The sequence below is a fragment of the Patiria miniata genome, unplaced genomic scaffold, assembly GCF_015706575.1.
Source record: "Patiria miniata isolate m_02_andy unplaced genomic scaffold, ASM1570657v1 HiC_scaffold_3, whole genome shotgun sequence".
In the NCBI taxonomy this organism is placed as follows: Eukaryota; Metazoa; Echinodermata; class Asteroidea; order Valvatida; family Asterinidae; genus Patiria; species Patiria miniata.
The window spans coordinates 29,945,617-29,972,586 of record NW_024037069.1 but is presented as its reverse complement, the minus strand read 5'-3'; the positions used below and the strand labels follow the sequence as shown (position 1 = coordinate 29,972,586).

General features: G+C 39.3%; 1 protein-coding gene across 1 annotated transcript in view; it reads right to left on the bottom strand.

The window, feature by feature from the left end:
• LOC119736652 (6-phosphogluconolactonase-like) overlaps nucleotides 1-26,970 on the bottom strand; it is a 42,900-nt gene that overhangs the window by 735 nt on the left and 15,195 nt on the right. The gene's annotated exons all lie outside the window — the stretch shown is intronic.

The window sequence follows — 26,970 nt, the reverse complement described above, 5'->3', positions numbered from 1 at the left end:
ATGGGTTTTCCAGTCGTTATTTTTGGTGCTACATTTAAAAAAAAATATGAAATATATTTTCTGGGGATGGGTTCCACTTTTTGACTCTGTAATTTATTTTATTTGTAGGCTGTATTTTAGTCCTGTGTCTGAAAATGCACTCTCAGTGTTCTTCCACAAGTTGTTTAATTTTCACTGACAATATTTCAAGTTATATGTTCTATTAAAAAAAAAAATACAACTCTATTTATGGGAATGTGCAACACTCTTGTAATAAATGGCCTTTGTATTCAGTTGTTTTGAACTTCTATTTCAGGTAATCTTTGGTAAGCACTGTTTTACTTTCACGTTATCGGACTTGGATCAAAGACTCAAGAAGTTATTTTGCAACTTTTGTATGATTGAAGTGGGTCCACCAAAATATGAATCTTAACAACATTTTTCACTAACATCATTAACACGTCACAGTTTTTCATCTGCACAACAAACAGCATCCCTTTCGTATTCATTCTTGAATACGCTCAGTTTATAGAAACTATATGTGTGTGGTAAAAGTAGATGGCTCTATTGATATGCAAGATGTGTATTAAAAAATGCCGAAAATCAAATCAAGCTGTGGGAACTTGTGACTAATTTGAGTGATGCCAGTTAAAATGATTGAACATTCGCAGAGAATAGACAGACTTTAGTCAGTGACGTATTAGGGGAAGGGGTGAGCGGGAGGGGTGAGGGGAAGGGTGCAGGAAGTGGGCAGGAGCGTATCCCAGTATGTCCCAACCCCCTGAAATTTAAAGAAGGCTATCAATTTGGCTTTTTGGCTGTTTCGGCAACCTGCTGTAGCAGCCTTTACTTTCGTTCAAGTTTTTTTTTTGTCTTCTTCTTTTCAGCCATTCCCCTTAGCATTTGTGCACGTTTTCATTGTGGAAGCCACTTTGGGCACTAAAATCAATCCGATTGACTTTTTACTCGGCACACACTTAGACAAGCATCTGAAGATGTATGACGAACATTCCTTCCTTCCTTCTTCCTTACAAGTGCAGCCTCATATGTATGAGGATAAATGCACTGTGTGTGCCGTCATCATGACGTCATCACGTGACAAGTGACATCACAATATGTAAATTAGTATTCTATACAAGCAGTCATCAACATTATCAATTTTTGGCCCAAAAATCCAACTTCACCAAATTAACTCAAATGTTCACACAAGGTGAGTAGAGGCCAGCAATGAATCCCCAAGAGATTTCCGCTTACCAAAGTCAGGATCCAGGGAGCAAACAAACAATTCATTTTTGTACCCAAAATGGCCAAAATCTGAAAAGTTTTCCATATCCACGGTCATCAAAAATACTGATTTTTTGCTAGGAAATACAACTTCACAAAATTTGGTCAAATGTTCACACAAGGTGGGTAGAGGCCAGAAAAGCATCCCCAAGAGATATCAGCTCACCAAAGTCAGGATCCAGAGAGAAAAGAAACATTTCAGTTTTTTACCCAACATGGCCAAAATCCGAAAAGGTTTTCCTTATCCACAGTCATCAAAAATACTGATTTTTGGCCTGAAAATCCAACTTCACGAACTTAAGTCAAATGTTCACACAAGGTGGGTAGAGGCCAGCAATGAATCCCCAAGAGATTTCAGCGAACCAAAGTCAGGCTCGAGGGAAAAAACAAACATTTCAGTTTTTTACCCAAAAAGTTTTCCGCGGTCATCAAAAATACTGATTTTTGGCCCAAAATACTGATTTTTGGCCCAAAAAACCAAATTCATGAAATTTGGTCAAATGTTCACAATAGGTAGGAAGAGGTCAGGATTGCATCCCAAAGAGATATCAGCTCACCAAAGTCAGGATCCAGGCAGAAAACAAACATTTCAGTTTTTAACCCAACATGGCCGAATTCTGAAAAGGTTTTGCATATCCTCGGTCATCAAAAATACTGATTTTTGGCGACAAAATCCAAATTCACACGAAATTAAGTCAAATGTTCACACAAGGTGGGTAGAGGCAAGAAATACATCCCCAAGAGTATCAGCTCACCAAAGTCAGGATCCAGGCAGAAAAGAAAAATTTCAGTTTTTAAGCCAACATGGCCAAAATCTGAAAAGTTTTCCATATCCACGGTCATCAAAAATACAGATTTTTGGCCCAAAAATCCAACTTCACGAAATTTGGTCAAATGTTCACAATAGGTGGGTAGAGGTCAGAAATGCATCCCCAAGAGATTGCAGCTCACCAAAGTCAGGATCCAGGGAGAAAACAAACATTTCAATTTTTAAGCCAACATGGCCCAAATCTGAAAAGTTTTCCATATCCACGGTCATCAAAAATACAGATTTTTGGCTAGGAAATCCAACTTCACAAAATTTGGTCAAATGTTCACAATAGGTGGGAAGAGGTCAGAAATGCATCCCCAAGAGATTGCAGCTCACCAAAGTCAGGATCCAGGAAGAAAACAAACATGACAGTTTTTTACCCAAAATGGCCAAAATCTGAAAAGTTTTTCATATCCACGGTCATCAAAAATACAGATTTTTGGCTAGGAAATCCAACTTCACAAAATTTGGTCAAATGTTCACAGAAGGTGGGTAGAGGCCAGAAATACATCCCCAAGAGATATCAGCTCACCAAAGTCTGGATCCAGGCAGAAAAGAAAAATTTGAGTTTTTGAACCAACATGGCCAAAATCTGAAAAGTTTTCCATATCCGCGGTCATCAAAAATACTGAATTTTGGCTAAGAAATCCAACTTCAAAAAATTTAAGTCAAATGTTCACACAAGGTGGGTAGAGGCTAGAAATGAATCCCCAAGAGATTTCAGCTCACCAAAGTCAGGCTCCAGGGAGAAAACAAACATTTCAGTTTTTTACCAAAAATGGCCAAAATCTGAAAAGTTTTCCATATCCGCGGTCATCAAAAATACTGATTTTTGGCCCAAAAATCCAACTTCACGAAATTTGGTCAAATGTTCACAATAGGTGGGTAGAGGTCAGAAATGCATCCCCAAGAGATATCAGCTCACCAAAGTCAGGATCCAGGGAGAAAACAAACATTTCAATTTTTAAGCCAACATGGCCAAAATCTGAAAAGTTTTCCATATCCGAGGTCATCAAAAATACTGATTTTTGGCTAGGAAATCCAACTTCACAAAATTTGGTCAAATGTTCACAATAGGTGGGAAGAGGTCAGAAATGCATCACCAAGAGGTTTTAGCTCACCAAAGTCAGGATCCAGGGAGAAAACAAACATTACATTTTTTTACCCAAAATGGCCAAAACCTGAAAAGTTTTCCATAACAGCGGTCATCAAAATGACTGATTTTTGGCCCAAAAATCCAACTTCACAAAATTTGGTCAAATGTTCACAAACATGACAGTTTTTTACCAAAAATGGCCAAAATCTGAAAAGTTTTCCATATCCGCGGTCATCAAAAATACTGATTTTTGGCCCAAAAATCCAACTTCACTAAATTTGGTGAAATGTTCACACAAAGTGGGTAGAGGCCAGAAATACATCCCCAAGAAATTTCAGCTCACCAAAGTCAGGATCCAGGGAGAAAACAAACATTTCAGTTTTTTACCCAAAATGGCCAAAATCTGAAAAGTTTTCCATATCCTCGGTCATCAAAAATACTGATTTTTGGCACATAAATCTAACTTCACGAAATTTGGTCAAATGTTCACACAAAGTGGGTAGGGGCCAGCAATACATCCCCAAGAGATATCAGCTCACCAAAGTCAGGATCCAGGCAGAAAAGAAAAATTTCAGTTTTTTACCAAAAATTGCCAAAATCTGAAAAGTTTTCCATATCCGCGGTCATCAAAATTACTGATTTTTGGCCCCAAAATCCAACTTCAAGAAATTTGGTCAAATGTTCACAATAGGTGGAAAGAGGTCAGAAATGCATCCCCAAGAGATTTCAGCTCACCAAAGTCAGGATCAAGGGAGAAAACAAAAATTTCAGTTTTTTACCCAAAATGGCCAAAATCTGAAAAGTTTTCCATATCCACGGTCATCAAAAATACTGATTTTTTGCTAGGAAATCCAACTTCACAAAATTTGGTCAAATGTTCACACAAGGTGGGTAGAGGCCAGAAAAGCATCCCCAAGAGATATCAGCTCACCAAAGTCAGGATCCAGAGAGAAAAGAAACATTTCAGTTTTTTACCCAACATGGCCAAAATCCGAAAAGGTTTTCCTTATCCACAGTCATCAAAAATACTGATTTTTGGCCTGAAAATCCAACTTCACGAACTTAAGTCAAATGTTCACACAAGGTGGGTAGAGGCCAGCAATGAATCCCCAAGAGATTTCAGCGAACCAAAGTCAGGCTCGAGGGAAAAAACAAACATTTCAGTTTTTTACCCAAAAAGTTTTCCGCGGTCATCAAAAATACTGATTTTTGGCCCAAAATACTGATTTTTGGCCCAAAAAACCAAATTCATGAAATTTGGTCAAATGTTCACAATAGGTAGGAAGAGGTCAGGATTGCATCCCAAAGAGATATCAGCTCACCAAAGTCAGGATCCAGGCAGAAAACAAACATTTCAGTTTTTAACCCAACATGGCCGAATTCTGAAAAGGTTTTGCATATCCTCGGTCATCAAAAATACTGATTTTTGGCGACAAAATCCAAATTCACACGAAATTAAGTCAAATGTTCACACAAGGTGGGTAGAGGCAAGAAATACATCCCCAAGAGTATCAGCTCACCAAAGTCAGGATCCAGGCAGAAAAGAAAAATTTCAGTTTTTAAGCCAACATGGCCAAAATCTGAAAAGTTTTCCATATCCACGGTCATCAAAAATACAGATTTTTGGCCCAAAAATCCAACTTCACGAAATTTGGTCAAATGTTCACAATAGGTGGGTAGAGGTCAGAAATGCATCCCCAAGAGATTGCAGCTCACCAAAGTCAGGATCCAGGGAGAAAACAAACATTTCAATTTTTAAGCCAACATGGCCCAAATCTGAAAAGTTTTCCATATCCGAGGTCATCAAAAATACTGATTTTTGGCTAGGAAATCCAACTTCACAAAATTTGGTCAAATGTTCACAATAGGTGGGAAGAGGTCAGAAATGCATCCCCAAGAGATTGCAGCTCACCAAAGTCAGGATCCAGGAAGAAAACAAACATGACAGTTTTTTACCCAAAATGGCCAAAATCTGAAAAGTTTTTCATATCCACGGTCATCAAAAATACAGATTTTTGGCTAGGAAATCCAACTTCACAAAATTTGGTCAAATGTTCACAGAAGGTGGGTAGAGGCCAGAAATACATCCCCAAGAGATATCAGCTCACCAAAGTCTGGATCCAGGCAGAAAAGAAAAATTTGAGTTTTTGAACCAACATGGCCAAAATCTGAAAAGTTTTCCATATCCGCGGTCATCAAAAATACTGAATTTTGGCTAAGAAATCCAACTTCAAAAAATTTAAGTCAAATGTTCACACAAGGTGGGTAGAGGCTAGAAATGAATCCCCAAGAGATTTCAGCTCACCAAAGTCAGGCTCCAGGGAGAAAACAAACATTTCAGTTTTTTACCAAAAATGGCCAAAATCTGAAAAGTTTTCCATATCCGCGGTCATCAAAAATACTGATTTTTGGCCCAAAAATCCAACTTCACGAAATTTGGTCAAATGTTCACAATAGGTGGGTAGAGGTCAGAAATGCATCCCCAAGAGATATCAGCTCACCAAAGTCAGGATCCAGGGAGAAAACAAACATTTCAATTTTTAAGCCAACATGGCCAAAATCTGAAAAGTTTTCCATATCCGAGGTCATCAAAAATACTGATTTTTGGCTAGGAAATCCAACTTCACAAAATTTGGTCAAATGTTCACAATAGGTGGGAAGAGGTCAGAAATGCATCACCAAGAGGTTTTAGCTCACCAAAGACAGGATCCAGGGAGAAAACAAACATTACATTTTTTTACCCAAAATGGCCAAAACCTGAAAAGTTTTCCATAACAGCGGTCATCAAAATGACTGATTTTTGGCCCAAAAATCCAACTTCACAAAATTTGGTCAAATGTTCACAAACATGACAGTTTTTTACCAAAAATGGCCAAAATCTGAAAAGTTTTCCATATCCGCGGTCATCAAAAATACTGATTTTTGGCCCAAAAATCCAACTTCACTAAATTTGGTGAAATGTTCACACAAAGTGGGTAGAGGCCAGAAATACATCCCCAAGAAATTTCAGCTCACCAAAGTCAGGATCCAGGGAGAAAACAAACATTTCAGTTTTTTACCCAAAATGGCCAAAATCTGAAAAGTTTTCCATATCCTCGGTCATCAAAAATACTGATTTTTGGCACATAAATCTAACTTCACGAAATTTGGTCAAATGTTCACACAAAGTGGGTAGGGGCCAGCAATACATCCCCAAGAGATATCAGCTCACCAAAGTCAGGATCCAGGCAGAAAAGAAAAATTTCAGTTTTTTACCAAAAATTGCCAAAATCTGAAAAGTTTTCCATATCCGCGGTCATCAAAATTACTGATTTTTGGCCCCAAAATCCAACTTCAAGAAATTTGGTCAAATGTTCACAATAGGTGGAAAGAGGTCAGAAATGCATCCCCAAGAGATTTCAGCTCACCAAAGTCAGGATCAAGGGAGAAAACAAAAATTTCAGTTTTTTACCCAAAATGGCCAAAATCTAAAAAGTTTTCCATATCCGCGGTCATCAAAAATACTGATTTTTGGCCCAAAAATCCAACTTCACGAAATTTGTTCAAATGTTCACACAAGGTGGGTAGAGGCCAGAAATACATCCCCAAGAGATATCAGCTCACCAAAGTCAGGATCCAGGCAGAAAAGAAAAATTTCAGTTTTTAAGCCAACATGGCCAAAATCTGAAAAGTTTTCCATATCCACGGTCATCAAAAATACTGATTCATGGCTAGGAAATCCAACTTCACAAAATTTGGTCAAATGTTCACACAAGGTGGGTAGAGGCCAGAAATGAATCCCCAAGAGATTTCAGCTCACCAAAGTCAGGCTCCAGGGAGAAAACAAACATTTCAGTTTTTTACCAAAAATGGCCAAAATCTGAAAAGTTTTCCATATCCGCGGTCATCAAAAATACTGATTTGTGGCCCAAAAATCCAACTTCACGAAATTTGTTCAAATGTTCACACAAGGTGGGTAGAGGCCAGAAATACATCCGCAAGAGATATCAGCTCACCAAAGTCAGGATCCAGGCAGAAAAGAAAAATTTCAGTTTTTTACCAAAAATGGCCAAAATCTGAAAAGTTTTCCATATCCGCGGTCATCAAAAATACTGATTTTTGGCCCAAAAATCCAACTTCACGAAATTTGGTCAAATGTTCACAATAGGTGGGAAGAGGTCAGCAATGCATCCCCAAGAGATTTCAGCTCACCAAAGTCAGGATCCAGGGAGAAAAGACAAATTTCAGTTTTTGAGCCAACATGGCCAAAATCTGAAAAGTTTTCCATATCCGCGGTCATCAAAAATACTGATTTTTGGCCCAAAAATCCAACTTCACGAAATTTGATCAAATGTTCACACAAGGTGGGTAGAGGCCAGAAATACATCCCAAAGAGATATCAGCTCACCAAAGTCAGGATCCAGGGAGAAAACAAACATTTCAGTTTTTTACCCAAAATGGCCAAAATCTGAAAAGTTTTCCATATCCGCAGTCATCAAAAATACTGATTTTTGGCCCAAAAATCCAACTTCACGAAATTTGGTCAAATGTTCACACAAGGTGGGTAGAGGCCAGAAATACATCCCCAAGAGATATCAGCTCACCAAAGTCAGGATCCAGGCAGAAAAGACAAATTTCAGTTTTTAAGCCAACATGGCCAAAATCTGAAAAGTTTTCCATATCCGCGGTCATCAAAAATACTGATTTTTGGCCCAAAAATCCAAATTCACGAAATTTGGTCAAATGTTCACAATAGGAGGGAAGGCGTCAGAAATGCATCCCCAAGAGATTTCAGCTCACCAAAGTCAGGATCCAGGGAGAAAACAAACATTTCAGTTTTTTACCCAAAATGGCCAAAATCTGAAAAGTTTTCCATATCCGCGGTCATCAAAAATACTGATTTTTGGCCCCAAAATCAAACTTCACGAAATTTGGTCAAATGTTCACACAAGGTGGGTAGGGGCCAGAAATACATCCCCAAGAGATATCAGCTCACCAAAGTCAGGATCCAGGCAGAAAAGAAAAATTTCAGTTTTGAAGCCAACATGGCCAAAATCTGAAAAGTTTTCCATATCCGCGGTCATCAAAAATACTGACTTTTGGCCCAAAAATCCAACTTCACGAAATTTGATCAAATGTTCACACAAGGTGGGTAGAGGCCAGAAATACATCCCCAAGAGATATCAGCTCACCAAAGTCAGGATCCAGGGAGAAAACAAACATTTCAGTTTTTACCCAAAATGGCCAAAATCTGAAAAGTTTTCCATATCCGCGGTCATCAAAAATACTAATTTTTTGCCCCAAAATCCAACTTCACGAAATTTGTTCAAATGTTCACACAAGGTGGGTAGAGGCCAGAAATACATCCCCAAGAGATATCAGCTCACCAAAGTCAGGATCCAGGCAGAAAAGAAAAATTTCAGTTTTTAAGCCAACATGGCCAAAATCTGAAAAGTTTTCCATATCCGCGGTTATCAAAAATACTGATTCATGGTTAGGAAATCCAACTTCACAAAATTTGGTCAAATGTTCACACAAGGTGGGTAGAGGCCAAAAATGAATCCCAAAGAGATTTCAGCTCACCAAAGTCAGGCTCCAGGGAGAAAACAAACATTTCAGTTTTTTACCAAAAATGGCCAAAATCTGAAAAGTTTTCCATATCCGCCGTCATCAAAAATAATGATTTTTGGCCCAAAAATCCAAATTCACGAAATTTGGTCAAATGTCTACAATAGGTGGGAAGGGGTCAGAAATGCATCCCCAAGAGATTTCAGCTCACCAAAGTCAGGATCCAGGGATAAAACAAACGTTACAGTTTTTTACCCAAAATGTCCAAAATCTGAAAAGTTTTCCATATCCGCGGTCATCAAAAATACTGATTTTTGGCCCCAAAATCAGACTTCACGAAATTTGTTCAAATGTTCACACAAGGTGGGTAGAGGCCAGAAATACATCCCCAAGAGATATCAGATCACCAAAGTCTGGATCCAGGCAGAAAAGAAAAATTTCAGTTTTTGAGCCAACATGGCCAAAATCTGAAAAGTTTTCCATATCCGCGGTCATCAAAAATACTGATTCATGGCTAGGAAATCCAACTTCACGAAATTTGGTCAAATGTTCACACAAGGTGGGTAGAGGCCAGAAATGAATCCCCAAGAGATTTCAGCTCACCAAAGTCAGGCTCCAGGCAGAAAACAAACATTTCAGTTTTTTACCCAAAATGGCCAAAATCTGAAAAGTTTTCCATATCCGCGGTCATCAAAAATACTGATTTTTGGCCCCAAAATACAACTTCACGAAATTTGGTCAAATGTTCAAACAAGAAGGGTAGAGGCCAGAAATACATCCCCAAGAGATATCAGCTCACCAAAGTCAGGATCCAGGCAGAAAAGAAAAATTTCAGTTTTTAAGCCAACATGGCCAAAATCTGAAAAGTTTTCCATATCCGCGGTCATCAAAAATACTGAATCATGGCTAGGAAATCCAACTTCACAAAATTTGGTCAAATGTTCACAATAGGTGGGAAGGGGTCAGAAATGCATCCCCAAGAGATTTTAGCTCACCAAAGTCAGGATCCAGGGAGAAAACAAACATTTCAGTTTTTTACCCAAAATGGCCAAAATCTGAAAAGTTTTCTATATCCGCGGTCATCAAAAATACTGATTTTTGGCCCCAAAATCAAACTTCATCAAAATTTGGTCAAATGTTCACACAAGGTTGATAGAGGCCAAAAATACATCCCCAAGAGATATCAGCTCACCAAAGTCAGGATCCAGGCAGAAAAGAAAAAATTTCAGTTTTTAAGCCAACATGGCCAAAATCTGAAAAGTTTTCCATATCCGCGGTCATCAAAAATACTGATTCATGGCTAGGAAATCCAACTTCACGAAATTTGGTCAAATGTTCACACAAGGTCGGTAGAGGCCAGAAATGAATCCCCAAGAGATTTCAGCTCACCAAAGTCAGGCTCCAGGGAGAAAACAAACATTTCAGTTTTTTACCAAAAATGGCCAAAATCTGAAAAGTTTTCCATATCCGCGGTCATCAAAATTACTGATTTTTGGCCCAAAAATCCAACTTCACGAAATTTGGTCAAATGTTCACAATAGGTGGGAAGAGGTCAGAAATGCATCCCCAAGAGATTTCAGCTCACCAAAGTCAGGATAAAGGGAGAAAACAAAAATTTCAGTTTTTTACCCAAAATGGCCAAAATCTGAAAAGTTTTCCATATCCGCGGTCATCAAAAATACTGATTTTTGGCCCCAAAATCCAACTTCACGAAATTTGATCAAATGTTCACACAAGGTGGGTAGAGGCCAGAAATACATCCCCAAGAGATATCAGCTCTCCAAAGTCAGGCTCCAGGGAGAAAACAAACATTTCAGTTTTTTACCCAAAATGGCCAAAATCTGAAAAGTTTTCCATATCCGCGGTCATCAAAAATACTGATTTTTGGCCCCAAAATACAACTTCACGAAATTTGGTCAAATGTTTACACAAGGTGGGTAGAGGCCAGAAATACATCCCCAAGAGATATCAGCTCACCAAAGTCAGGATCCAGGTAGAAAAGAAAAATTTCAGTTTTTAAGCCAACATGGCCAAAATCTGAAAAGTTTTCCATATCCGCGGTCATCAAAAATACTGATTCATAGCTAGGAAATCCAACTTCACGAAATTTGGTCAAATGTTCACAATAGGTGGGTGGAGGCCAGAAATACATCCCCAAGAGATATCAGCTCACCAAAGTCAGGATCCAGGGAGAAAACAAACATTTCAGTTTTTTACCCAAAATGGCCAAAATCTGAAAAGTTTTCCATATCCGCGGTCATCAAAAATACTGATTTTTGGCCCAAAAATCCAACTTCACGAAATTTGGTCAAATGTTCACAATAGGTGGGAAGAGGTCAGCAATGCATCCCCAAGAGATTTCAGCTCACCAAAGTCAGGATCCAGGCAGAAAACAAACATTTCAGTTTTTTACCCAAATTGGCCAAAATCTGAAAAGTTTTCCATATCCGCGGTCATCAAAAATACTGATTTTTGGCCCAAAAATCCAACTTAACAAAATTCAGTCAAATGTTCACACAAGGTGGGTAGAGGTCAGAAATGCATCCCCAAGAGATATCAGCTCACCAAAGTCAGGATCCAGGGAGAAAACAAACATTTCAATTTTTAAGCCAACATGGCCAAAATCTGAAAAGTTTTCCATATCCGAGGTCATCAAAAATACTGATTTTTGGCTAGGAAATCCAACTTCACAAAATTTGGTCAAATGTTCACACAAGGTGGGTAGAGGCCAGAAATGAATCCCCAAGAGATTTCAGCTCACCAAAGTCAGGCTCCAGGGAGAAAACAAACATTTCAGTTTTTTACCAAAAATGGCCAAAATCTGAAAAGTTTTCCATATCCGCGGTCATCAAAAATACTGATTTTTGGCCCAAAAATCCAACTTCACGAAATTCAGTCAAATGTTCACACAAGGTGGGTAGAGGTCAGAAATGCATCCCCAAGAGATATCAGCTCACCAAAGTCAGGATCCAGGGAGAAAACAAACATTTCAATTTTTAAGCCAACATGGCCAAAATCTGAAAAGTTTTCCATATCTGAGGTCATCAAAAATACTGATTTTTGGCTAGGAAATCCAACTTCACAAAATTTGGTCAAATGTTCACAAAAGGTGGGAAGAGGTCAGCAATGCATCCCCAAGAGATTGCAGCTCACCAAAGTCAGGCTCCAGGGAGAAAACAAACATTTCAGTTTTTTACCCAAAATGGCCAAAATCTGAAAAGTTTTTCATATCCACGGTCATCAAAAATACAGATTTTTGGCTAGGAAATCCAACTTCACAAAATTTGGTCAAATGTTCACAGAAGGTGGGTAGAGGCCAGAAATACATCCCCAAGAGATATCAGCTCACCAAAGTCAGGATCCAGGCAGAAAAGAAAAATTTGAGTTTTTGAACCAACATGGCCAAAATCTGAAAAGTTTTCCATATCCGCGGTCATCAAAAATACTGATTTTTGGCTAAGAAATCCAACTTCAAAAAATTTAAGTCAAATGTTCACACAAGGTGGGTAGAGGCTAGAAATGCATCCCCAAGAGATTTCAGCTCACCAAAGTCAGGCTCCAGGGAGAAAACAAACATTTCAGTTTTTTACCAAAAATGGCCAAAATCTGAAAAGTTTTCCATATCCGCGGTCATCAAAAATACTGATTTTTTGCCCAAAAATCCAACTTCATGAAATTTGGTCAAATGTTCACAATAGGTGGGAAGAGGTCAGCAATGCATCACCAAGAGGTTTTAGCTCACCAAAGTCAGGATCCAGGGAGAAAACAAACATTACATTTTTTTACCCAAAATGGCCAAAACCTGAAAAGTTTTCCATAACCGCGGTCATCATAAATACTGATTTTTGGCACAAAAATCCAACTTCACAAAATTTGGTCAAATGTTCACAAACATGACAGTTTTTTTACCAAAAATGGCCAAAATCTGAAAAGTTTTCCATATCCGCGGTCATCAAAAATACTGATTTTTGGCCCAAAAATCCAACTTCACGAAATTTGGTCAAATGTTCACAATAGGTGGGAAGAAGTCAGGAATGCATCCCCAAGAGATTTCAGCTCACCAAAGTCAGGATCCAGAAAAAAAAAAACATTTCAGTTTTTTACCCAAAATGGCCAAAATCTGAAAAGTTTTCCATATCCGCGGTCATCAAAAATACTGATTTTTTGCCCCAAAATCCAACTTCACGAAATTTGGTCAAAAGTTCACACAAGGTGGATAGAGGCCAGAAATACATCCCCAAGAGATATCAGCTCACCAAAGTCAGGATCCAGGCAGAAAAGAAAAATTTCAGTTTTTTAAGCCAACATGGCCAAAATCTGAAAAGTTTTCCATATCCGCGGTCATTCAAAAATACTGACTTTTGGCCCAAAAATCCAACTTCAGGAAATTTGATCAAATGTTCACACAAGGCGGGTGGAGGACAGAAATACATCCCCAAGAGATATCAGCTCACCAAAGTCAGGATCCAGGGAGAAAACAAAAATTTCAGTTTTTTACCCAAAATGGCCAAAATCTGAAAAGTTTTCCATATCCGCGGTCATCAAAAATACTGATTTTTGGCCGAAAAATCCAACTTCACGAAATTTGGTCAAATGTTCACAATAGGTGGGAAGAGGTCAGCAATGCATCCCCAAGAGATATCAGCTCACCAAAGTCAGGATCCAGGCAGAAAACAAACATTTCAGTTTTTTACCCAAAATGGCCAAAATCTGAAAAGTTTTTCATATCCGCGGTCATCAAAAATACTGATTTTTGGCCCCAAAATCCAACTTCACGAAATTTGTTCAAATGTTCACACAAGGTGGGTATGGGCCAGCAATACATCCCCAAGAGATATCAGCTCACCAAAGTCAGGATCCAGGCAGAAAAGAAAAATTTCAGTTTTTAAGCCAACATGGCCAAAATCTGAAAAGTTTTCCATATCCGCGGTCATCAAAAATACTGATTCATTTTGGCTAGGAAATCCAACTTCACAAAATTTGGTCAAATGTTCACACAAGGTGGGTAGAGGCCAGAAATGAATCCCCAAGAGATTTCAGATCACCAAAGTCAGGCTCCAGGGAGAAACAAACATTTCAGTTTTTTACCAAAAATGGCCAAAATCTGAAAAGTTTTCCATATCCGCCGTCATCAAAAATAATGATTTTTGGCCCAAAATCCAAATTCACGAAATTTGGTCAAATGTCTACAATAGGTGGGAAGGGGTCAGGAATGCATCCCCAAGAGATTTCAGCTCACCAAAGTCAGGATCCAGGGAGAAAACAAACATTTCAGTTTTTTACCCAAAATGGCCAAAATCTGAAAAGTTTTCCATATCCGCGGTCATCAAAAATACTGATTTTTGGCCCCAAAATCAAACTTCACGAAATTTGTTCAAATGTTCACACAAGGTGGGTAGAGGCCAGAAATACATCCCCAAGAGATATCAGCTCACCAAAGTCAGGATCCAGGCAGAAAAGGAAAATTTCAGTTTTTGAGCCAACATGGCCAAAATCTGAAAAGTTTTCCATATCCGCGGTCATCAAAAATACTGATTTTGGGCCCAAAAATCCAACTTCACAAAATTTGATCAAATGTTCACAATAGGTGGGTAGAGGTCAGCAATGCATCCCCAAGAGATTTCAGCTCACCAAAGTCAGGATCAAGGGAGAAAACAAAAATTTCAGTTTTTTACCCAAAATGGCCAAAATCTGAAAAGTTTTCCATATCCGCGGTCATCAAAAATACTGATTTTTGGCCCCAAAATCCAACTTCACGAAATTTGTTCAAATGTTCACACAAGGTGGGTAGAGGCCAGAAATACATCCCAAGAGATATCAGCTCACCAAAGTCAGGATCCAGGCAGAAAACAAACATTTCAGTTTTTTACCAAAATGGCCAAAATCTGAAAAGTTTTCCATATCCGCGGTCATCAAAAATACTGATTTTTGGCCCCAAAATCCAACTTCACGAAATTTGTTCAAATGTTCACACAAGGTGGGTAGAGGCCAGCAATACATCCCCAAGAGATATCAGCTCACCAAAGTCAGGATCCAGTCAGAAAAGAAAAATTTCAGTTTTTAAGCCAACATGGCCAAAATCTAAAAGTTTTCCATATCCGCGGTCATCAAAAATACTGATTCATGGCTAGGAAATCCAACTTCACAAAATTTGGTCAAATGTTCACACAAGGTGGGTAGAGGCCAGAAATGAATCCCCAAGAGATTTCAGCTCACCAAAGTCAGGATCAAGGGGAAAACAAACATTTCAGTTTTTTACACAAAATGGCCAAAATCTGAAAAGTTTTCCATATCCGCGGTCATCAAAAATACTGATTTTTGGCCCAAAAATCCAACTTCACGAAATTTGGTCAAATGTTCACAATAGGTGGGAAGGGTCAGCAATGCATCCCCAAGAGATTTCAGCTCACCAAAGTCAGGATCCAGGAGAAAACAAAACATTTCAGTTTTTTACCCAAAATGGCCAAAATCTGAAAAGTTTTCCATATCCGCGGTCATCAAAAATACTGATTTTTGGCCCCAAAATCCAACTTCACGAAATTTGGTCAAATGTTCACACAAGGTGGGTAGAGGCCAGAAATACATCCACAAGAGATATCAGCCCACCAAAGTCAGGATCCAGGCAGAAAACAAAAATTTCAGTTTTTTGAGCCAACATGGCCAAAATCTGAAAAGTTTTCATATCCGCAGTCATCAAAAATACTGATTTTTGGCTAGGAAATCCAACTTCACGAAATTTGGTCAAATGTTCACACAAGGTGGGTAGAGGCCAGAAATACATCCCCAAGAGATATCAGCTCACCAAAGTCAGGATCCAGGCAGAAAACAAAAATTTCAGTTTTTGAGCCAACATGGCCAAAATCTGAAAAGTTTTCCATATCCGCGGTCATCAAAAATACTGATTTTTGGCCCCAAAATCCAACTTCACGAAATTTGGTCAAATGTTCACACAAGGTGGGTAGAGGCCAGAAATACATCCCCAAGAGATATCAGCTCACCAAAGTCAGGATCCAGGCAGAAAAGGACAATTTCAGTTTTTGAGCCAACATGGCCAAAATCTGAAAAGTTTTCCATATCCGCGGTCATCAAAAATACTGATTTTTGGCCCAAAAATCCAACTTCACGAAATTTGATCAAATGTTCACACAAGGTGGGTAGAGGCCAGAAATACATCCCAAGAGATATCAGCTCACCAAAGTCAGGATCCAGGCAGAAAACAAACATTTCAGTTTTTGAGCCAACATGGCCAAAATCTGAAAAGTTTTCCATATCCGCGGTCATCAAAAATACTGATTTTTGGCCCAAAAATCCAACTTCACGAAATTTGATCAAATGTTCACACAAGGTGGGTAGAGGCCAGAAATACATCCCCAAGAAATATCAGCTCACCAAAGTCAGGATCCAGGCAGAAAACAAACATTTCAGTTTTTTACCCAAAATGGCCAAAATCTGAAAAGTTTTCCATATCCGCAGTCATCAAAAATACTGATTTTTGGCTAGGAAATCCAACTTCACGAAATTTGGTCAAATGTTCACACAAGGTGGGTAGAGGCCAGAAATACATCCCCAAGAGATATCAGCTCACCAAAGTCAGGATCCAGGCAGAAAACAAAATTTCAGTTTTTGAGCCAACATGGCCAAAATCTGAAAAGTTTTCCATATCCGCGGTCATCAAAAATACTGATTTTTGGCCCAAAAATCCAACTTCACGAAATTTGATCAAATGTTCACACAAGGTGGGTAGAGGCCAGAAATACATCCCCAAGAGATATCAGCTCACCAAAGTCAGGATCCAGGCAGAAAAGGACAATTTCAGTTTTTGAGCCAACATGGCCAAAATCTGAAAAGTTTTCCATATCCGCGGTCATCAAAAATACTGATTTTGGCCCAAAAATCCAACTTCACGAAATTTGATCAAATGTTCACACAAGGTGGGTAGAGGCCAGAAAAACATCCACAAGAGATATCAGCTCACCAAAGTCAGGATCCAGGCAGAAAAGGACAATTTCAGTTTTTGAGCCAACATGGCCAAAATCTGAAAAGTTTTCCATATCCGCGGTCATCAAAAATACTGATTTTTGGCCCAAAAATCCAACTTCACGAAATTTGATCAAATGTTCACACAAGGTGGGTAGAGGCCAGAAATACATCCCCAAGAGATATCAGCTCACCAAAGTCAGGATCCAGGCAGAAAACAAACATTTCAGTTTTTGAGCCAACATGGCCAAAATCTGAAAAGTTTTCCATATCCGCGGTCATCAAAAATACTGATTTTTGGCCCAAAAATCCAACTTCACGAAATTTGATCAAATGTTCACACAAGGTGGGTAGAGGCCAGAAATACATCCCCAAGAGATATCAGCTCACCAAAGTCAGGATCCAGGCAGAAAACAAACATTTCAGTTTTTACCCAAAATGGCCAAAATCTGAAAAGTTTTCCATATCCGCAGTCATCAAAAATACTGATTTTTGGCCTAGGAAATCCAACTTCACGAAATTTGGTCAAATGTTCACACAAGGTGGGTAGAGGCCAGAAATACATCCCCAAGAGATATCAGCTCACCAAAGTCAGGATCCAGGCAGAAAAACAAAATTTCAGTTTTTGAGCCAACATGGCCAAAATCTGAAAAGTTTTCCATATCCGCGGTCATCAAAAATACTGATTTTTGGCTAGGAAATCCAACTTCACGAAATTTGATCAAATGTTCACACAAGGTGGGTAGAGGCCAGAAATACATCCCCAAGAGATATCAGCTCACCAAAGTCAGGATCCAGGCAGAAAACAAACATTTCAGTTTTTGAGCCAACATGGCCAAAATCTGAAAAGTTTTCCATATCCGCGGTCATCAAAAATACTGATTTTTGGCCCAAAAATCCAACTTCACGAAATTTGATCAAATGTTCACACAAGGTGGGTAGAGGCCAGAAATACATCCCCAAGAATATCAGCTCACCAAAGTCAGGATCCAGGCAGAAAACAAACATTTCAGTTTTTTACCCAAAATGGCCAAAATCTGAAAAGTTTTCCATATCCGCGGTCATCAAAAATACTGATTTTTGGCTAAAATCCAACTTCACGAAATTTGGTCAAATGTTCACACAAGGTGGGTAGAGGCCAGAAATACATCCCCAAGAGATATCAGCTCACCAAAGTCAGGATCCAGGCAGAAAACAAAAATTTCAGTTTTTGAGCCAACATGGCCAAAATCTGAAAAGTTTTCCATATCCGCGGTCATCAAAAATACTGATTTTTGGCCCAAAAATCCAACTTCACGAAATTTGTCAAATGTTCACACAAGGTGGGTAGAGGCCAGAAATACATCCCCAAGAGATATCAGCTCACCAAAGTCAGGATCCAGGCAGAAAAGGACAAATTTCAGTTTTTGAGCCAACATGGCCAAAATCTGAAAAGTTTTCCATATCCGCGGTCATCAAAAATACTGATTTTTGGCCAAAAATCCAACTTCACGAAATTTGGTCAAATGTTCACACAAGGTGGGTAGAGGCCAGAAATACATCCACAAGAGATATCAGCTCACCAAAGTCAGGATCCAGGCAGAAAAGGACAATTTCAGTTTTTGAGCCAACATGGCCAAAATCTGAAAAGTTTTCCATATCCGCGGTCATCAAAAATACTGATTTTTGGCCAAAAATCCAACTTCACGAAATTTGATCAAATGTTCACACAAGGTGGGTAGAGGCCAGAAATACATCCCCAAGAGATATCAGCTCACCAAAGTCAGGATCCAGGCAGAAAACAAAAATTTCAGTTTTTGAGCCAACATGGCCAAAATCTGAAAAGTTTTCCATATCCGCGGTCATCAAAAATACTGATTTTTGGCCCAAAAATCCAACTTCACGAAATTTGGTCAAATGTTCACACAAGGTGGGTAGAGGCCAGAAATACATCCCCAAGAGATATCAGCTCACCAAAGTCAGGATCCAGGCAGAAAACAAACATTTCAGTTTTTTACCCAAAATGGCCAAAATCTGAAAAGTTTTCCATATCCGCGGTCATCAAAAATACTGATTTTTGGCTAGGAAATCCAACTTCACGAAATTTGGTCAAATGTTCACACAAGGTGGGTAGAGGCCAGAAATACATCCCCAAGAGATATCAGCTCACCAAAGTCAGGATCCAGGCAGAAAAGAAAATTTCAGTTTTTGAGCCAACATGGCCAAAATCTGAAAAGTTTTCCATATCCGCGGTCATCAAAAATACTGATTTTTGGCCCAAAAATCCAACTTCACGAAATTTGATCAAATGTTCACACAAGGTGGGTAGAGGCCAGAAATACATCCCCAAGAGATTTCAGCTCACCAAAGTCAGGATCCAGGCAGAAAACAAACATTTCAGTTTTTAAGCCAACATGGCCAAAATCTGAAAAGTTTTCCATATCCGCGGTCATCAAAAATACTGATTTTTGGCCCAAAATCCAACTTCACGAAATTTGATCAAATGTTCACACAAGGTGGGTAGAGGCCAGAAATACATCCCAAGAGAAATCAGCTCACCAAAGTCAGGATCCAGGCAGAAAAGAAAATTTCAGTTTTTGAGCCAACATGGCCAAAATCTGAAAAGTTTTCCATATCCGCGGTCATCAAAAATACTGATTTTTGGCCCAAAATCCAACTTCACGAAATTGATCAAATGTTCACACAAGGTGGGTAGAGGCCAGGAATACATCCCCAAGAGATATCAGCTCACCAAAGTCAGGATCCAGGCAGAAAACAAAAATTTCAGTTTTTGAGCCAACATGGCCAAAATCTGAAAAGTTTTCCATATCCGCGGTCATCAAAAATACTGATTTTTGGCCCAAAAATCCAACTTCACGAAATTTGATCAAATGTTCACACAAGGTGGGTAGAGGCCAGAAATACATCCCCAAGAGATATCAGCTCACCAAAGTCAGGATCCAGGCAGAAAACAAACATTTCAGTTTTTTACCCAAAATGGCCAAAATCTGAAAAGTTTTCCATATCCGCGGTCATCAAAAATACTGATTTTTGGCTAGGAAATCCAACTTCACGAAATTTGGTCAAATGTTCACACAAGGTGGGTAGAGGCCAGAAATACATCCCCAAGAGATATCAGCTCACCAAAGTCAGGATCCAGGCAGAAAACAAAAATTTCAGTTTTTGAGCCAACATGGCCAAAATCTGAAAAGTTTTCCATATCCGCGGTCATCAAAAATACTGATTTTTGGCCCAAAAATCCAACTTCACGAAATTTGATCAAATGTTCACACAAGGTGGGTAGAGGCCAGAAATACATCCCCAAGAGATTCAGCTCACCAAAGTCAGGATCCAGGCAGAAAACAAAACATTTCAGTTTTTAAGCCAACATGGCCAAAATCTGAAAAGTTTTCCATATCCGCGGTCATCAAAAATACTGATTTTTGGCCCCAAAATCCAACTTCACGAAATTTGGTCAAATGTTCACACAAGGTGGGTAGAGGCCAGAAATACATCCCCAAGAGATATCAGCTCACCAAAGTCAGGATCCAGGCAGAAAACAAAAATTTCAGTTTTTGAGCCAACATGGCCAAAATCTGAAAAGTTTTCCATATCCGCGGTCATCAAAAATACTGATTTTTGGCCCAAAAATCCAACTTCACGAAATTTGATCAAATGTTCACACAAGGTGGGTAGAGGCCAGAAATACATCCCCAAGAGATATCAGCTCACCAAAGTCAGGATCCAGGAAGAAAACAAACATTTCAGTTTTTTACCCAAAATGGCCAAAATCTGAAAAGTTTTCCATATCCGCGGTCATCAAAAATACTGATTTTTGGCTAGGAAATCCAACTTCACGAAATTTGGTCAAATGTTCACACAAGGTGGGTAGAGGCCAGAAATACATCCCCAAGAGATATCAGCTCACCAAAGTCAGGATCCAGGCAGAGAAAACAAAAATTTCAGTTTTTGAGCCAACATGGCCAAAATCTGAAAAGTTTTCCATATCCGCGGTCATCAAAAATACTGATTTTTGGCCCCAAAATCCAACTTCACGAAATTTGATCAAATGTTCACACAAGGTGGGTAGAGGCCAGAAATACATCCCCAAGAGATATCAGCTCACCAAAGTCAGGATCCAGGCAGAAAACAAAAATTTCAGTTTTTGAGCCAAAATGGCCAAAATCTGAAAAGTTTTCCATATCCGCGGTCATCAAAAATACTGATTTTTGGCCAAAATCCAACTTCACGAAATTTGGTCAAATGTTCACACAAGGTGGGTAGAGGCCAGAAATACATCCCCAAGAGATATCAGCTCACCAAAGTCAGGATCCAGGCAGAAAACAAAAATTTCAGTTTTTGAGCCAACATGGCCAAAATCTGAAAAGTTTTCCATATCCGCGGTCATCAAAAATACTGATTTTTGGCCCAAAAATCCAACTTCACGAAATTTGATCAAATGTTCACACAAGGTGGGTAGAGGCCAGAAATACATCCCCAAGAGATTTCAGCTCACCAAAGTCAGGATCCAGGCAGAAAACAAACATTTCAGTTTTTAAGCCAACATGGCCAAAATCTGAAAAGTTTTCCATATCCGCGGTCATCAAAAATACTGATTTTGGCCCCAAAATCCAACTTCACGAAATTTGGTCAAATGTTCACACAAGGTGGGTAGAGGCCAGAAATACATCCCCAAGAGATATCAGCTCACCAAAGTCAGGATCCAGGCAGAAAAGGAAAAATTTCAGTTTTTGAGCCAACATGGCCAAAATCTGAAAAGTTTTCCATATCCGCGGTCATCAAAAATACTGATTTTTGGCCCAAAAATCCAACTTCACGAAATTTGATCAAATGTTCACACAAGGTGGGTAGAGGCCAGAAATACATCCCCAAGAGATTTCAGCTCACCAAAGTCAGGATCCAGGCAGAAAACAAACATTTCAGTTTTTAAGCCAACATGGCCAAAATCTGAAAAGTTTTCCATATCCGCGGTCATCAAAAATACTGATTTTTGGCCCCAAAATCCAACTTCACGAAATTTGGTCAAATGTTCACACAAGGTGGGTAGAGGCCAGAAATACATCCCAAGAGATATCAGCTCACCAAAGTCAGGATCCAGGCAGAAAGGACAATTTCAGTTTTTGAGCCAACATGGCCCAAATCTGAAAAGTTTTCCATATCCGCGGTCATCAAAAATACTGATTTTGGCCCAAAAATCCAACTTCACGAAATTTGGTCAAATGTTCACACAAGGTGGGTAGAGGCCAGAAATACATCCCAAGAGATATCAGCTCACCAAAGTCAGGATCCAGGCAGAAAAGGACAATTTCAGTTTTTGAGCCAACATGGCCAAAATCTGAAAAGTTTTCCATATCCGCGGTCATCAAAAATACTGATTTTTGGCCCAAAAATCCAACTTCACGAAATTTGGTCAAATGTTCACACAAGGTGGGTAGAGGCCAGAAATACATCCCCAAGAGATATCAGCTCACCAAAGTCAGGATCCAGGCAGAAAACAAAAATTTCAGTTTTTGAGCCAACATGGCCAAAATCTGAAAAGTTTTCCATATCCGCGGTCATCAAAAATACTGATTTTTGGCCCAAAAATCCAACTTCACGAAATTTGATCAAATGTTCACACAAGGTGGGTAGAGGCCAGAAATACATCCCCAAGAGATATCAGCTCACCAAAGTCAGGATCCAGGCAGAAAACAAACATTTCAGTTTTTTACCCAAAATGGCCAAAATCTGAAAAGTTTTCCATATCCGCGGTCATCAAAAATACTGATTTTTGGCTAGGAAATCCAACTTCACGAAATTTGGTCAAATGTTCACACAAGGTGGGTAGAGGCCAGAAATACATCCCCAAGAGATATCAGCTCACCAAAGTCAGGATCCAGGCAGAAAACAAAAATTTCAGTTTTTGAGCCAACATGGCCAAAATCTGAAAAGTTTTCCATATCCGCGGTCATCAAAAATACTGATTTTTGGCCCAAAAATCCAACTTCACGAAATTTGATCAAATGTTCACACAAGGTGGGTAGAGGCCAGAAATACATCCCCAAGAGATATCAGCTCACCAAAGTCAGGATCCAGGCAGAAAACAAACATTTCAGTTTTTAAGCCAACATGGCCAAAATCTGAAAAGTTTTCCATATCCGCGGTCATCAAAAATACTGATTTTTGGCCCCAAAATCCAACTTCACGAAATTTGGTCAAATGTTCACACAAGGTGGGTAGAGGCCAGAAATACATCCCAAGAGATATCAGCTCACCAAAGTCAGGATCCAGGCAGAAAAGGACAATTTCAGTTTTTGAGCCAACATGGCCAAAATCTGAAAAGTTTTCCATATCCGCGGTCATCAAAAATACTGATTTTTGGCCCAAAAATCCAACTTCACGAAATTTGATCAAATGTTCACACAAGGTGGGTAGAGGCCAGAAATACATCCCCAAGAGATATCAGCTCACCAAAGTCAGGATCCAGGCAGAAAACAAACATTTCAGTTTTTACCCAAAATGGCCAAAATCTGAAAAGTTTTCCATATCCGCGGTCATCAAAAATACTGATTTTTGGCTAGGAAATCCAACTTCACGAAATTTGGTCAAATGTTCACACAAGGTGGGTAGAGGCCAGAAATACATCCCCAAGAGATATCAGCTCACCAAAGTCAGGATCCAGGCAGAAAAGAACAATTTCAGTTTTTGAGCCAACATGGCCAAAATCTGAAAAGTTTTCCATATCCGCGGTCATCAAAAATACTGATTTTTGGCCCAAAAATCCAACTTCACGAAATTTGATCAAATGTTCACACAAGGTGGGTAGAGGCCAGAAATACATCCCCAAGAGATATCAGCTCACCAAAGTCAGGATCCAGGGAAAAAACAAACATTTCAGTTTTTAAGCCAACATGGCCAAAATCTGAAAAGTTTTCCATATCCGCGGTCATCAAAAATACTGATTTTTGGCCAAAAATCCAACTTCACGAAATTTGGTCAAATGTTCACACAAGGTGGGTAGGGGTCAGAAATGCATCCCCAAGAGATTTCAGCTCACCAAAGTCAGGATCCAGGGAGAAAACAAACATTTCAGTTTTTTACCCAAAATGGCCAAAATCTGAAAAGTTTTCCATATCCGCGGTCATCAAAAATACTGATTTTTGGCCCAAAATCCAACTTCACGAAATTTGGTCAAATGTTCACACAAGGTGGGTAGAGGCCAAAATACATCCCCAAGAGATATCAGCTCACCAAAGTCAGGATCCAGGCAGAAAACAAACATTTCAGTTTTTGAGCCAACATGGCCAAAATCTGAAAAGTTTTCCATATCCGCGGTCATCAAAAATACTGATTTTTGGCCCCAAAATCCAACTTCACGAAATTTGATCAAATGTTCACACAAGGTGGGTAGAGGCCAGAAATACATCCCCAAGAGATATCAGCTCACCAAAGTCAGGATCCAGGCAGAAAACAAACATTTCAGTTTTTGAGCCAACATGGCCAAAATCTGAAAAGTTTTCCATATCCGCGGTCATCAAAAATACTGATTTTTGGCCCAAAAATCCAACTTCACGAAATTTGATCAAATGTTCACAAAGGTGGGTAGAGGTCAGAAATGCATCCCAAGAGATTTCAGCTCACCAAAGTCAGGATCCAGGGAGAAAACAAAAATTTCAGTTTTTTACCCCAAATGGCCAAAATCTGAAAAGTTTTCCATATCCGCGGTCATCAAAAATACTGATTTTTGGCCCCGAAATCCAACTTCACGAAATTTGTTCAAATGTTCACACAAGGTGGGTAGAGGCCAGAAATACATCCCCAAGAGATATCAGCTCACCAAAGTCAGGATCCAGGCAGAAAACAAACATTTCAGTTTTTTACCAACATGGCCAAAATCTGAAAAGTTTTCCATATCCGCGGTCATCAAAAATACTGATTTTTGGCCCCAAAATCCAACTTCACGAAATTTGTTCAAATGTTCACACAAGGTGGGTAGAGGCCAGAAATACATCCCCAAGAGATATCAGCTCACCAAAGTCAGGATCCAGGCAGAAAAGAAAAATTTCAGTTTTTAAGCCAACATGGCCAAAATCTGAAAAGTTTTCCATATCCGCGGTCATCAAAAATACTGATTTTTGGCTAGGAAATCCAACTTCACGAAATTTGGTCAAATGTTCACACAAGGTGGGTAGAGGCCAGAAATGAATCCCCAAGAGATTCAGCTCACCAAAGTCAGGATCCAGGGAGAAAACAAACATTTCAGTTTTTTACCAAAATGGCCAAAATCTGAAAAGTTTTCCATATCCGCGGTCATCAAAAATACTGATTTTTGGCCCAAAAATCCAACTTCACGAAATTTGGTCAAATGTTCACACAAGGTGGGTAGAGGTCAGAAATGCATCCCCAAGAGATTTCAGCTCACCAAAGTCAGGATCCAGGGAGAAAACAAACATTTCAGTTTTTACCCAAAATGGCCAAAATCTGAAAAGTTTTCCATATCCGCGGTCATCAAAAATACTGATTTTTGGCCAGGAAATCCAACTTCACGAAATTTGGTCAAATGTTCACACAAGGTGGGTAGAGGCCAGAAATACATCCCCAAGAGATATCAGCTCACCAAAGTCAGGATCCAGGCAGAAAACAAAAATTTCAGTTTTTGAGCCAACATGGCCAAAATCTGAAAAGTTTTCCATATCCGCGGTCATCAAAAATACTGATTTTTGGCCCAAAAATCCAACTTCACGAAATTTGATCAAATGTTCACACAAGGTGGGTAGAGGCCAGAAATACATCCCCAAGAGATATCAGCTCACCAAAGTCAGGATCCAGGCAGAAAACAAACATTTCAGTTTTTGAGCCAACATGGCCAAAATCTGAAAAGTTTTCCATATCCGCGGTCATCAAAAATACTGATTTTTGGCCCCAAAATCCAACTTCACGAAATTTGGTCAAATGTTCACACAAGGTGGGTAGAGGCCAGAAATACATCCACAAGAGATATCAGCTCACCAAAGTCAGGATCCAGGCAGAAAACACAATTTCAGTTTTGAGCCAACATGGCCAAAATCTGAAAAGTTTTCCATATCCGCGGTCATCAAAAATACTGATTTTTGGCCCAAAAATCCAACTTCACGAAATTTGGTCAAATGTTCACACAAGGTGGGTAGAGGCCAGAAATACATCCCCAAGAGATATCAGCTCACCAAAGTCAGGATCCAGGCAGAAAAGGACAATTTCAGTTTTTGAGCCAACATGGCCAAAATCTGAAAAGTTTTCCATATCCGCGGTCATCAAAAATACTGATTTTTGGCCCAAAAATCCAACTTCACGAAATTTGGTCAAATGTTCACACAAGGTGGGTAGAGTCAAAATGCATCCCCAAGAGATATCAGCTCACCAAAGTCAGGATCCAGGCAGAAAAGAAAATTTCAGTTTTTGAGCCAACATGGCCAAAATCTGAAAAGTTTTCCATATCCGCGGTCATCAAAAATACTGATTTTTGGCCCAAAAATCCAACTTCACGAAATTTGATCAAATGTTCACACAAGGTGGGTAGAGGCCAGAAATACATCCCCAAGAGATATCAGCTCACCAAAGTCAGGATCCAGGGAAAAAACAAACATTTCAGTTTTTAAGCCAACATGGCCAAAATCTGAAAAGTTTTCCATATCCGCGGTCATCAAAAATACTGATTTTTGGCCAAAAATCCAACTTCACGAAATTTGGTCAAATGTTCACACAAGGTGGGTAGAGGCCAGAAATGCATCCCCAAGAGATTTCAGCTCACCAAAGTCAGGATCCAGGGAAAAAACAAACAATTCAGTTTTTTACCCAAAATGGCCAAAATCTGAAAAGTTTTCCATATCCGCGGTCATCAAAAATACTGATTTTTGGACCCAAAATCCAACTTCACAAAATTTGGTCAAATGTTCACACAAGGTGGGTAGAGGCCAGAAATACATCCCCAAGAGATATCAGCTCACCAAAGTCAGGATCCAGGCAGAAAAACAAAATTTCAGTTTTTGAGCCAACATGGCCAAAATCTGAAAAGTTTTCCATATCCGCGGTCATCAAAAATACTGATTTTTGGCCCCAAAATCCAACTTCACGAAATTTGTCAAATGTTCACACAAGGTGGGTAGAGGCCAGAAATACATCCCCAAGAGATATCAGCTCACCAAAGTCAGGATCCAGGCAGAAAACAAAAATTTCAGTTTTTAAGCCAACATGGCCAAAATCTGAAAAGTTTTCCATATCCGCGGTCATCAAAAATACTGATTTTTGGCCCAAAAATCCA